Consider the following 12,133-nt stretch of genomic DNA (forward strand, 5'->3'; position numbering starts at 1 on the left):
TATTTCCGATGTTTGATGAGGGTGTGTGGGAAACACATGATTTAGAGGATGGGGCCCATGTACCCCCCTGTGTTTTGGGATATACCTGGTTTCCTTGAACCTTCCTGAAGCCTGCTCTATGTTTTCCAGGATCCAGTGCCTTCTGGCTAAACAGGAAAACCAATCAACAGCTTGATCTTTAATAGTAGTGTAGATGCTATCTGATGCTTTTGGTGGAGAATTCTTCTTTTAATTTTTAAATTTTAAAACATTTGTGTAGATTCATGGGTTACAAGTGCAATTTTGCTACATTGATATATTACCTTGTGGTGAAGTCAGGGCCTTTGGTGCCTCCAACCTGGGAGCAACACATGTTGTACCCACCAGGCAGCCTCTCATCATCCAGCCCTACAGCCCCTGAGTCCCCATTGTCCATCATTGTCCATCAGTCATTGGACACATCATGGACACGTCATTGTCCATCACAATCGTCTGTTTGTCAGACAATTATGTATTTTATATTAGCCTTGTTTATAGCTGTTCCTGATGAAATATACAATCTTTTCTTGTACACTTCTGTCCTTTTCCTTTGTTATAGGATGGCTGCCAGGATTTTTTTTTTTTCTTTTTTTTTTAAGACAGAGTTTTGCTCTTGTCACCCAGGCTGGAGTACAATGGCGTGATCTTGGCTCACTGCAACCTCCACCTCCCAGGTTCAAGCAATTCTTCTACCTCAGCCTCCCTATTAGCTGGGAATACAGGTGCCCGCCACCACGGCCAGCTAGTTTTTGTAGCTTTATTAGAGACAAGGTTTCACCATGTTGGCCAGGCTGGTCTTGAACTCCTGACCTCAGGTGATCTACCCACCTTGGCCTCTCAAAGTGCTGGGATTACAGGCGTGAGCCACTGTGCCTGGCCAGCTGCCAGGATTTCACATAGCAGCTGAAACACTTAATTTGGCCTATATGGGAAGTATGATAAAGCTTAGATATTCTCACAAATAATGGGGAATGGGTTATGGGGCATTTTCCACCTTTCTAGACAGGTTGCTTGTAGGGTGAGTGGTGTCTTCATGGGTGAGGGGTGGATTTTCAGCCATTCTTTGGTCAGAAGTAGGCCTGGTGTGTGATGCTGATAGAGATACATGTGGGACCTCTTTTTCTTGGATTTCCTTTTTTCCCCCATAGTAGGCCTCTTAGATCACAGGGGAATGTGGTGAGGATTTTGAGAGAGCCCAAGAAATAACACCATTCTTTGCCTCCTGGGTTCTAAGCAAATTGACAAAGAAGACTAAGATGTCAGCAGGTTGCCAAATGTCACCTTTATTCATCATAAAACTGATGTGAGACTCTGTGGTTCATATCTGCAGGGAAGCAGGCTTTTGCTGAACCCCCAAATGATTCAGACTTACCCAGCAGGGCACCATCAGTGCCCGGGAAGGGCAGACTTCTTTGCAAAGGTGCAGTTTGCCAGGAGGAGAGAGCAGCAGGCATGTTCCCTTGGGGCAGCTCTTATTCTAGAGATAGAGGGAGAGGAAAGCCTTGTTGTCCAAATGTCATTTCCCCTTGCAAACTGACCACTCTGCACTGCATCTTCCCAGCTGAACAAGTGAGGAGGCGGAGGGGAGTCCGGAGCAGGCTCTGATGGAGCTGCCCATAGTAGGGATGACATTGCCTGGGGCAACACCTGAGCAAATGTTCGCCCCAACCTATGCTGAAACTAGGGCTATTTTATTTTTTTATTGATTGATTGCTTTTTCTGTTGGAGGGGTGGATGGAGTCTTGCTCTGTTGCCCAGGCTGGAGTGCAAGTGGCGCGATCTCAGCTCAGCTCACTGCAGCCTCCACTTCCCGAGTTGAAGCAATTCTTCCACCTCAGCCTCCTGAGTAGTTGGGATTACAGGCACGTGCCACCACACCTGGCTAAATTTTTGTATCCTTCTTTAGTAGAGATGGAGTTTCACCATGTTGGCTGGGCTGGTCCTGATCTCAAGTGATCTGCCCGCCTCAGCCTCCCAAAGTGCTGGGATTACATGTGTGAGCCACCATGCCTGGCCTTGAAACTAGGGCTATTTTAAATACACTCAAATATTTCAAAACAACCATTTTCTTAACAGGACTTTGTATATTCTTATTCATTAAAATAGGCCCTCTGAAGCTTTTCTGTTGCATAGTGCTTTTATAATTATGGTTGTATGGTCTTGGATATAGTGGATACTACAGTGGAATTTGGGTTCCCCTCTGCTTGAAACATTGGTTCTGTCCTCAGTAAGACACTAGTGCGAGCCGTGGGGTGTTCAAACTTGTGAGAAATGGAGCTTATAATTCAGAAGAGAAGTTATGAAGTCTTCAAAGGTCTAAAACAAGGCAGAAATTAATAAGAATCTCGCTCTGTTGCCCAAGCTAGAGTGCAGTGACACAATCATGGCTCTCTGCAGCCTTGACCTCCCACGCTCAATCGATCCTCCTGCCTCAGCCTTCTGAGTAGTTGGGACTACAGGCGTGAGCCGCCATGCTGGCTAATTTTTCTATCTGAAAGAGTAGGTTTTAACTCTTATTCTGAGCATCCACTTAATCTTCCATGTACTACTTTTGTTTTTTTTAAGTAATACAGTATTCTCTTTGTAAATTCAACAAGGTTGATTTTCTGAATCCATTAAGGTGGCTTAATGATCCACTGTGGTACTATGGTGGGAACTCTGGTGTGCACTGGATGTAGTGTGATCCCTGCCCTTAATAAATTTCTATTCTTTAATAGGAATTAAGCCCTGCATCCAAAAACACAAAATCTGTTACTATACAAATAGGTAGTGTCCCTCAGTAGTGAATTTATTAAGACATTAGAGGGAGAGATAATTTGGGAGCCATTGGTATGTGTTTTAGGACATGAATTTCATAATGATAATGTTAACACCTGATTACCATCCAAGTAACCTGCCCCATGAAACAGTTCGTAGCAATTCCAGTCGGTATTTATGCTTGCTGATGGTTACGGAACTTTTGAGAAACAGAGGATGTTCACTGGTGTTGCTAGGAAAGGCTTCGTGAAATAAGTGACTTGTAGGGGTAATAATAAGTATTTTAATAGCTAATTATTGAGTGATACCATGTGTCAGGTTTTATTCTGAACACTTTACCTGTATTTTCTTAGTTCGTCAGCACTGTACTCACCTGAACAGTAGGTACTAGCATTACCCCTGCCCTACAGATGAGGAAACTGAAATATCCAGCATTTAAATTCCACACCCAAGGTCTCCAGCTATTAAATGATGGGGTTGGGATTTGAACCTGGTCTGAATGTGTTGTTAGCTACGAGGCTGTGTGACTAGAGAGGAGGGAGAGGCCCGTAGAGAAGGGCCAAGAGGAGAGGGGAGGTGAAATGGCCACATCTTGCAGGAATTGTAGTGCCAAGGTGAAGTGTTTGAACATGGTCTGTGGTAAGTGGGAAGCCATTAGAGATTTTGGAGCAGGAGGCTATCATCATGGAAGCAGAGGGAGATATTTTGGGAGGTGAGCCTAGAGGTGGTGGTGGCAGTGGGCACAGGGTGACTTATGGTCAGAGAACAGAGAAAGGGAGGAAGAGAGGAAAGGGCAACCCTGATGTCGCTCACAGAGGCTCTTGTAAATGTTTCTATGCCTGTCCCCTGAATGTGCATATTTACAAATGGTTTGGCTGGGTGTCCTGCATAGGGAGTGAGATCCCTGTGGGTGAAACCAATCCTTTTCCAGCTTTAGCGCCTCACAAGGGGCTGGCCATCTGGCCACAAAGTCAGCTTGTTTCGTGGCCTACAGAAGAGAGGCTGACTTCATCCTCAGGCGGTGCTTGCGGGCGGGGGTTGAAAGGTCCCCTTGTGGGGATGCACACTGGGCTCCTGCTGGAGTCCTCACCCCCTCTTTGTTGGCCGTGGAAGTGCCTGAGACTGTGACTGGAAGAGGAGAAAGAACTGCATGCTTGTAACGGCCCAGATGGGAGTGTGGAAGTGCCTCCTACCCAGCGTTCTGCCAGAGTCGCGTGGGCCTTTGGTATGTGGGTTAGGAGCGCAAGGGCAGCTCCCTTGTCAGTTATTTCCAGTTTTTGCCTTGATTTCAGAATGTGGCCTGTGTTTAAGTTTGGAGACTGCAAGGGATACTGGGCCAGACTTTGTCCTGCTTCTTTTCTTTAGAGAAACTCTTCTTTCCCAGGAGAACTTTGGCTCAGAGAAAGCTCGACTGTGCTGGTTGAATAAGGCATGATTCTGTCTTCTCTTGGAGCATTTCCCCATCTCAAAACATAAGGGCTGTTTATTTTGCAGGTCATTCTTGTTATTAACCTATGTCGTTTAAGCAGGTACACACTCATGAGATTTGATACCTGGGGGATTAGAAATCCATTTTAGAGGGCTGGATGTGGTGGCTTACGCCTATAATCCCAGCCGTTTGGGAGGCTGAGGCGGGTGGATCAGAAGGCCAAGAGATCCAGACTATCCTGACTAACGTGGTAAAAACCCATCTCTACTAAACATACAAAAATTAGCTTGGTGTAGTGGCACACGCCTGTAGTCCCAGCTACTCGGGAGGCTGAGGCAGGAGAGTTGCTTGAATCCAGGAGGCGGAGGTTGCAGTGAGCCGAGATTGCGCCACTGCACTGCAGCCTGGCGACAGAGTGACATTCCGTCTCAAAAAAAAAAAAAAAAAAAAAAGGTCCATTTTAGAATGTAGAATGCAAAGGGAAAAAAAGTGGGCAAGAAAGTAAAGCCTGCCGACCCAAACTGCTAAGTCAAGGTGTAACTTCTGTGTTTGAGGAAGATTCAGATTTAGGCACCCTGGGAAGCCATATGGGTGTTTAGGGAGGGAGGAGAAAGGAAAGTTTTTGTTTCCTAGGGAGTAGGGGCCACTAAAACCCGTACTGGAGAAGGAAGGATGGGTGACCTGTGCAGCCCCCACTTTCTCCCCTGAGAGCTCAATGTGCCAGGCCAATGTAGGAAGAGCCATAGATATTCCCAGCCTGAAACATGTTAGATCTGTTTCCTTCATTCCATGTTACACTGTCCACTCCCTCCCCATCTTCCCCTCAAGCTCCCCAGCCCTAGGCAGCCACTAATCTATTTCACCTCTGTGGATTTGCCTATTCCAGATATTTCATATAAATTGAATCATATAATATATAGCCCTCTGTGCCTGGTTCGATTCCTTCCTTCCTTCCTTCCTTCCTTCCTTCCTTCCTTCCTTCCTTCCTTCCTTCCTTCCTTCCTTCCTTCCTTCCTCTTCCTCCCTCCCTCCCTCCCTCCCTCCCTCCCTCCCTCCTCCTTCCTTCCTTCTTTCCTTCCTTCCTTCCCTGCCTCCCTCTCTCCCTCCCTCCATCCCTTCCTCCCTCATTCCCTCCCTCCCTCCCTCCTCCTTCCTTCCTTCCTTCCTTCCTCCTCCCTCCCTCCCTCCCTCCCTCCTCCTCCTCCTTCCTTCCTTCTTTCCTTCCTTCCTTCCCTGCCTCCCTCTCTCCCTCCCTCCCTCCATCCCTTCCTCCCTCATTCCCTCCCTCCCTCCTTCCTTCGTTTTTTTCTTTCTCTCTCTCTCTCTCTTTCTCTTTGTTTCTCTCTCTCTCTCTGTCTGTGTGTCTCTCTCTTTCTCTGTCTCTCCCTTTCTCTCCCAGATGGAGTCTTGCTCTGTCTCCCAGGCCAGAATGCAGTGGCACGATTTTCTGCCCCAGCCCTCCAAGTAGCTGGGATTACAGGTGACTGCCACCACGCCCGGCTAAGTTTTATAATTTTAGTAGAGACGGGGTTTTACCATGTTGGCCAGACTGGTCTCGAACTCCTGACCTCATGTGATTCGCCTGCCTAGGCCTCCCAAAGTGCTGGGATTATAGGCATGAGCCACCGCGCCCAGCCCACTTAGCATGTTTTTAAGGCTCACACTCAGGTTGTAGCATATGTACTTCATTCCTTTAAGTGGCTAGATAATATTCTGTTGTATGAATATAACATATTTCATTTTTATTTATTTTTTTTTTTGAGATGGAGTTTCACTCTATTGCCCAGGCTAGAGCGCAGAGGTGTGATCTCGGCTCACAGCAACCTCTGCCCCCCAGGTTCAGGCGATTCTCCTTCCTTAGCCTCCTGAGTAGCTGGGATTACAGGCACGTACCACCAGGCCTGGTTAATTTTTTATATTTTTGGTAGAGACAGGGTTTCACCATGTTGGCTAGACTGGCCTCAAACTCCTGACCTCAAGTGATCTGCCCGCCTTGGCCTCCAAAAGTGCTGGGATTATAAATATACCTATGGCCGGGCGCGGTGGCTCAAGCCTGTAATCCCAGCACTTTGGGAGGTCGAGACGGGCGGATCATGAGGTCAGGAGATCGAGACCATCCTGGCTAATACGGTGAAACCCCGTCTCTACTAAAAAATACAAAAAACTAGCCGGGCGACGAGGCAGGCGCCTGTAGTCCCAGCTACTCGGGAGGCTGAGACAGGAGAATGGCGTGAACCCGGGAGGTGGAGCTTGCAGTGAGCTGAGAGCCGGCCACTGCACTCCAGCCTGGGCGGCAGAGCAAGACTCCGTCTCAAAAAAATAAATAAATAAATAAATATACCTATAACATATTTTATTTATCCATTTGTCAGTTGATGGACGTTTGGGTTGTTTGTACCTTTTGGCTATTATAAATTATGCTGCTATGAACATTCATGTACTGATTGTTGTATGGACATATGTTTTCATTTCTCTTGGGTTTATATCTAGGAGCAGAATTGCTGGATTGTGTAGTAACTTGAAGCTTTGGAAGAACCGCCATATTGTTTTCCAAAGTAGCTACATCATTTTCCATTTCCACCAGTAATGTGAGATATTCAGGATGAAGTCATGTATTAAGGTTCACATTTCTCCACACCCTCACCAGCACTTAATGGTACATCTTCTTTTATTTTAGTCACTGTAGTGTGTGTGAGGCAGTCATCTCCTCTTTGCCTGTGCCTCTAACACTGCCCTCTGCCCTTCCTGTTTGCTTACTTTCCCCCAGGGCAGCTTGTTCATTTCTGGCTTTGATTATCCTATCCCCATATGTGCATCTGCTTGTCAAGACATCCTTCACTCAGGACAGTGCTGAGGACACTGGTAGATTCTTTCTTCCTGCATGTTCGCTCTTCTAGATCCTGTGTATACTTTTCCCCAGACTGGACATAAAAGTCTCAGTCTTCCACTCTGCATTCCAGTCAGTCACGAAGATTCAGCCACGCCCCCCTCCCTGGTGTTGTATATTACATTTGCCTTGTTTGAACTTGGGTAGTTCCCAAATGTGCCCAGCTGCCCTCAGACTTCTTTCTCCAGATCACTTAGCCCGTTAGTTAGGCTGAGCTGAAGGTGCTGTTTGCTACATTTCTCCCAGATGATACCCTGTTTCTAAATTCTGGGGTCACCACAGTGTAGTGACTGTAGGTTAATACAGTGGCTACTTTCCTTAAAAACAACTTGGATTTCCAAAGGCTATTCATAAGCTCATATTTTAGTCCCTTCACAGTGACAGTGTTAAAATACTTGAGTGGTTCTTGGAGTTGACCGAGTTCTTTGATTCGTTATGTTTGAAACTCTGAAACTGGAGAGATGAGCTACTTTATTTCCTATTTTTAACCTGAAGAATTAAAATAAATATGAAGACATAATGGTAAATATTCCTTGTGGGAAGCCGTCCTTGTACTGGTTCCAGGGATCCAAAAATGCCTGAAACAAGGCCCCTTAAAGGAGCAAGTTAAAGAGATGAGTGGAAAACGGCTGCAGCTCATATGTATAGCAAGTGTTCTGCCTTGAGAAGAGATAGCAAATACGGTGGTGGTAAGTGTTCTACAGAGAAAACAGTGATCTTTTTAGGATATAATTTGTTTTTTAAATTTGTATAAATTTATGGGGGTACAAATGTAATTTTGTTACATTGATATATTGCTTAGGATATAATTTGAATACATTGTTAGAATTTTTGTTTTTTTTTGAGACAGAGTTTCACTCTTGTTGCCCAGGCTGGAGTGCAATGGCATGATCTCAGCTCACTGCAAGCTTCACCTCCCAGGTTCACAGGATTCTCCTGCCTCAGCCTCCCTGAGTAGCTGGGATTACAGGCATGCGCCACCATACCCGGCTAATTTTTGTATTTTTAGTAGAGACAGGGTTTCTCCATGTTGGTCTGGCTGGTCTCAAACTCCCGACCTCAGTTGATTCACCTGCCTCAGCCTCCCCAAAGTGCTGGGATTACAGGTGTGAGCCACCACACCTAGCCCATTGTTAAGAATTTTTAAAAGCAGAAAAGTTCTAAGTGGTCATCTTAACCAACCTGTCTTTTGACAGGTGAGAAGCTGTGGCCCCGGAAATGAAGTGACTTGTCAGAACTGAGACACCAGGTATATCTGGGATTAGAACCCAGGGCTGCTGGTCGCCTGGCCAGTGTGTCTCCTATTTGTGCAAGTAGGTTTGCTTGTTGGTCAGATATTCACAGAAGTCACAGTAAATGCCTTTTATCAAGCATATCCTTCCTCCACTTCCTAGACTTTCTTCTGGGCCCAGTGGTAAGAAGTATTACCTGTGGAAATAGCACTGCCTGGGGCCCTCAGCAGCGATCTTAGCTTAGTTACATTTCCCATCTGCCTCCTTCCTGTTGTGATGACCAAAAACTGAGCTCAAGGGATGACTGTTATTCTGAAGTAGAAAACAGAGGTAGCCACAAAACTAGTATTTATTTATTCACTGGCTTTGCATGTAAAATAGAACTTGTTTTCAGGTTGTGTTTGGTATAACCATCTTTTTAAAACAAGCATCATCAGTGAAAAATATTCCACTTTGATCCAAAATACTGTACAGTTTGTCCCAGTGTAAAATGACGGGTCTTCATGCTGAAGCTGGAGAGTCTGGCTCTTGATTTTCCTTTGATATCTAGTGGTTGAATGTTCAGGGCACACTGTACCTGAGACCCGCATCAGGGGCTGGCATAGGCACGTTGAAACCCCAAGTAGAACTCTCCGTTCTCAGCTTGTATGCTTTTGCGTCAGAACAAGTGTCAAATTAACAATAACAAGAAAATATTGCTGACTCAGTTCTTTGATTCTGGAGTGCTTTTTTAAAATCCAGCTGAGATGGAGTGCTTTTCAAAAGTTCTCTTTCTGTATAGCAACTGAGTTCATGGTACTGTTTTACCTTATGTGTCAAATTATCAAGGAGGAAGTTTTTGAGATTAAAAGTGGGTTGGGACCATCGAACCTCAAGCCCATTGTAGAACTGAGGGAAAATTCTCACCATGGCCTTTTAGAATCTTCCTGTGGGGAACTGGCTTTGAGGTTTTGCCTCTTAAATCCTCTGAGTTCCCTCCCCTCCAAGTTAGGATGACTCTGGAGACATGTTTCCAAACAGTTTTGTCTTTTGGTCTAAATTTCATCCAGACATAACATGTGAGAGAAAGCAAGGAGTCCTCCCCCATACAAGTGGATGCCGGGAAATAGTGGTGGGAAATCGTTTTGTACTGGAGGCAGCAATTTGAACTAATGGATATCCTGCTGAGAGTCTTTTTTTGAGTCTGAACCAAGGACAAAGAGGTTTGATCCTTGTCCAGTAATAATGAGCTTGCCAGGAGGCAGCAAATTAGAAACAATACTTACTGCCCTTGGTCTGTGAGGATCCATTACCTGCACCTTCTGGGGAGCACCAGGTGTCAGCTGGATCTCTTTTAGGATTGGTCTGGCTGTGGATGGGAGAGAATGATAAGATGTGAGAATGAAACTTTTCCTGACACGTTTTTTTCTGTAATCGTCTAAAGCGTCTGTTAAGCAACTGTCCACAGACAGGGCCTTGGAGTACCCTGCAGATAAATAGAACAGACAAGAGCTTTGGAAACAAGCATTGTCAGCCATCATAAACATGGGGCTGGAGGGAACAGAGAAATGGCACAACGAAGAAAGGAAGAAGATAAAGTAGCCTCAGAGCGATGGGAACAGGAAACAATGCATAGATACTGTGAATAGCTGAATCTTGATACTCTGTATAGAAATTTAATAGGATGGTTCTGTGACTTGATTAAACTGTAATCCTGAGCTCATTCTTCAAAAGTTTAAAAAATTGCCTAGCTGTCATTCTTTCAAATACAGGTGGAGAGCACCCCGAAAGGTGCTGGGGATTTCAGAGGTGCTGAGTAACACACAGTTATTGTCCCCATAGAGCTGACCCTCAGGTAGGGTAGAAGAGAGCAATTTGGCAAGTGTGTCTGGACAGAGCCTGTGATGCTGAACTGTGTGTGTCTGAAAGTTAAAAATATGTGAACTCCATTAGTGGATATTGGACAGTGGGTGTCGGCTCAGCTATGACTCGGCTGACCTTCGGGGTCACATGGTAACTCAGGAATGCTCTCCCCATTCTGGAGACAGAGCTGAGGTGCCTGGGAGGTTTATAAAAGGGAATGAAGTGTTTTTGCCTCCTCAGCAGGACTGAGCATAATCACAAGGGGTTGGGTATTCTGGGGGTGTGGTTTTAAAATTTCAGCGAGACTGTCTCTGCAGTCTTCAAATAAATCTAAAATTATCTTTCGACATGCTGGCTTTCATCAGTGTGGGGTTTATTTTTGGTTCCATGGGGTGTGTTTGTGTGACAGATGTGAGGACGTTTTCTGTTCCAGCTATTGACGGCTTCTGAGCCACAGAGATGAGCACTGGAAGCTCATAGACACGTTCTCCCCCCATTCCTTCCCACCCCATCTGAAAAACTTTCTGTGGGTGGATAAATTAAGGTACTTTATTTTCTGCTAAAAAAAAAAAAAAATGACATATGGGAGATGTACAATTTGGTTCACTTAAGGCCCAAGTGTCATTTGAGGACAGCCCTGAAGAGGGGAAGAGTCTCATGGGAGAAGGCAAGAGTGGAGGGTTGGGACAGCTGGAATGCAGCCCAAAGGAGCTGCTCCTTTGGCTCTTTTTTTTTTTTTTTTTTTTTTTTTTTTTTTTTTTTTTGAGATGGGCTGCTCTGTCGCCCAGCGGAGCGTGGGGATCTCAGCTCACTGCAAGCTCCACCCCAAGCCTTCTCTGCTAGCCTCCTAGTAGCTGGATACGGGCCGCCACCTCGCCCGGCTAGTTTTGTATTTTTTAGGAGGGGTTTCGATTAGCCAGGATGGTCTCGATCTCCTGACCCGTGTCCCCGGCTCGGCCTCCCAAGCGGATTACAGGCTTGAGCACCGCGCCGGCTCCTTGCTTGATTTGCGAGTAGTTATCACCAGTTGTCACTTGCTTTTGAAATGTGCATTTGTACTTAAGCAGTTAAGAGTTAGGCACAACTCCTCAGCTATTCTTCCTAGCAGCGCAGGGGTGAGGCAGACTTTTCCTACAAAGAGCCAGCTAGTACACACTGGAGGCCCTGTGGTCTCTGTAGCAGCTCTCGCCTTTGTAGTGCAAAAGCAGCCAAAACAATATGCCAGCCAATGGCATGGCCAGCCAACAAGTGTGGCTGCGTTCCAATAAAACTTTATTTATTTATTTTTTTTTTTTTTTTGAGACGGAGTCTCGCTCCGTCACCGGGGCTGGAGTGCAGTGGCCGGATCTCAGCTCACTGCAAGCTCCGCCTCCCGGGTTTACGCCATTCTCCTGCCTCAGCCTCCCGTAGCTGGGACTACAGGCGCCCGCCACCTCGCCCGGCTAGTTTTTTGTATTTTTTAGTAGAGACGAGGTTTCACAGTGTTAGCCAGGATGGTCTCGATCTCCTGACCTCGTGATCCGCCCGTCTCGGCCTCCCAAAGTGCTGGGATTACAGGCTTGAGCCACCGCGCCCGGCCCAATAAAACTTTATTTACATAAATAGGAGGCTAGCTGGATTTGACCCAGTGGCTGTCGTTGGCTGACTCCATGTGTTAGACCCTCCATGGTCTTATATGTGTTATGTGCAGTTATTCTCCCGTCTCTCTCAAAAGGGAAACGTCAGTGGCCTAAACATTGTGCTCAGAGTACCCGAGTTCTTGCTTAAGTTGCAGATAACTGACTAGGCTGTGTGAACCACATACTGGGTAGACTAGGTAAGAATAATGTGGCAGTAAATTAGTATGACATGTTTAATAGTAATTATGTGTGTGTGGCATTTTGGAATAAATGACAAATTGTTTACAGGTTAAAAAAATACAAGCCATTTTTTTTTCTTTCTTTTTGTTTTAGAGACAGGGCCTTGCCC

At 45.8% G+C, this 12,133-nt stretch overlaps 1 protein-coding gene across 2 annotated transcripts in view; it reads left to right on the forward strand.

The window, feature by feature from the left end:
• Positions 1 to 12,133, forward strand: part of SERINC5 (serine incorporator 5) — a 121,094-nt gene that overhangs the window by 50,751 nt on the left and 58,210 nt on the right. The gene's annotated exons all lie outside the window — the stretch shown is intronic.

Source organism: Rhinopithecus roxellana, chromosome 3 (assembly GCF_007565055.1).
Source record: "Rhinopithecus roxellana isolate Shanxi Qingling chromosome 3, ASM756505v1, whole genome shotgun sequence".
In the NCBI taxonomy this organism is placed as follows: Eukaryota; Metazoa; Chordata; class Mammalia; order Primates; family Cercopithecidae; genus Rhinopithecus; species Rhinopithecus roxellana.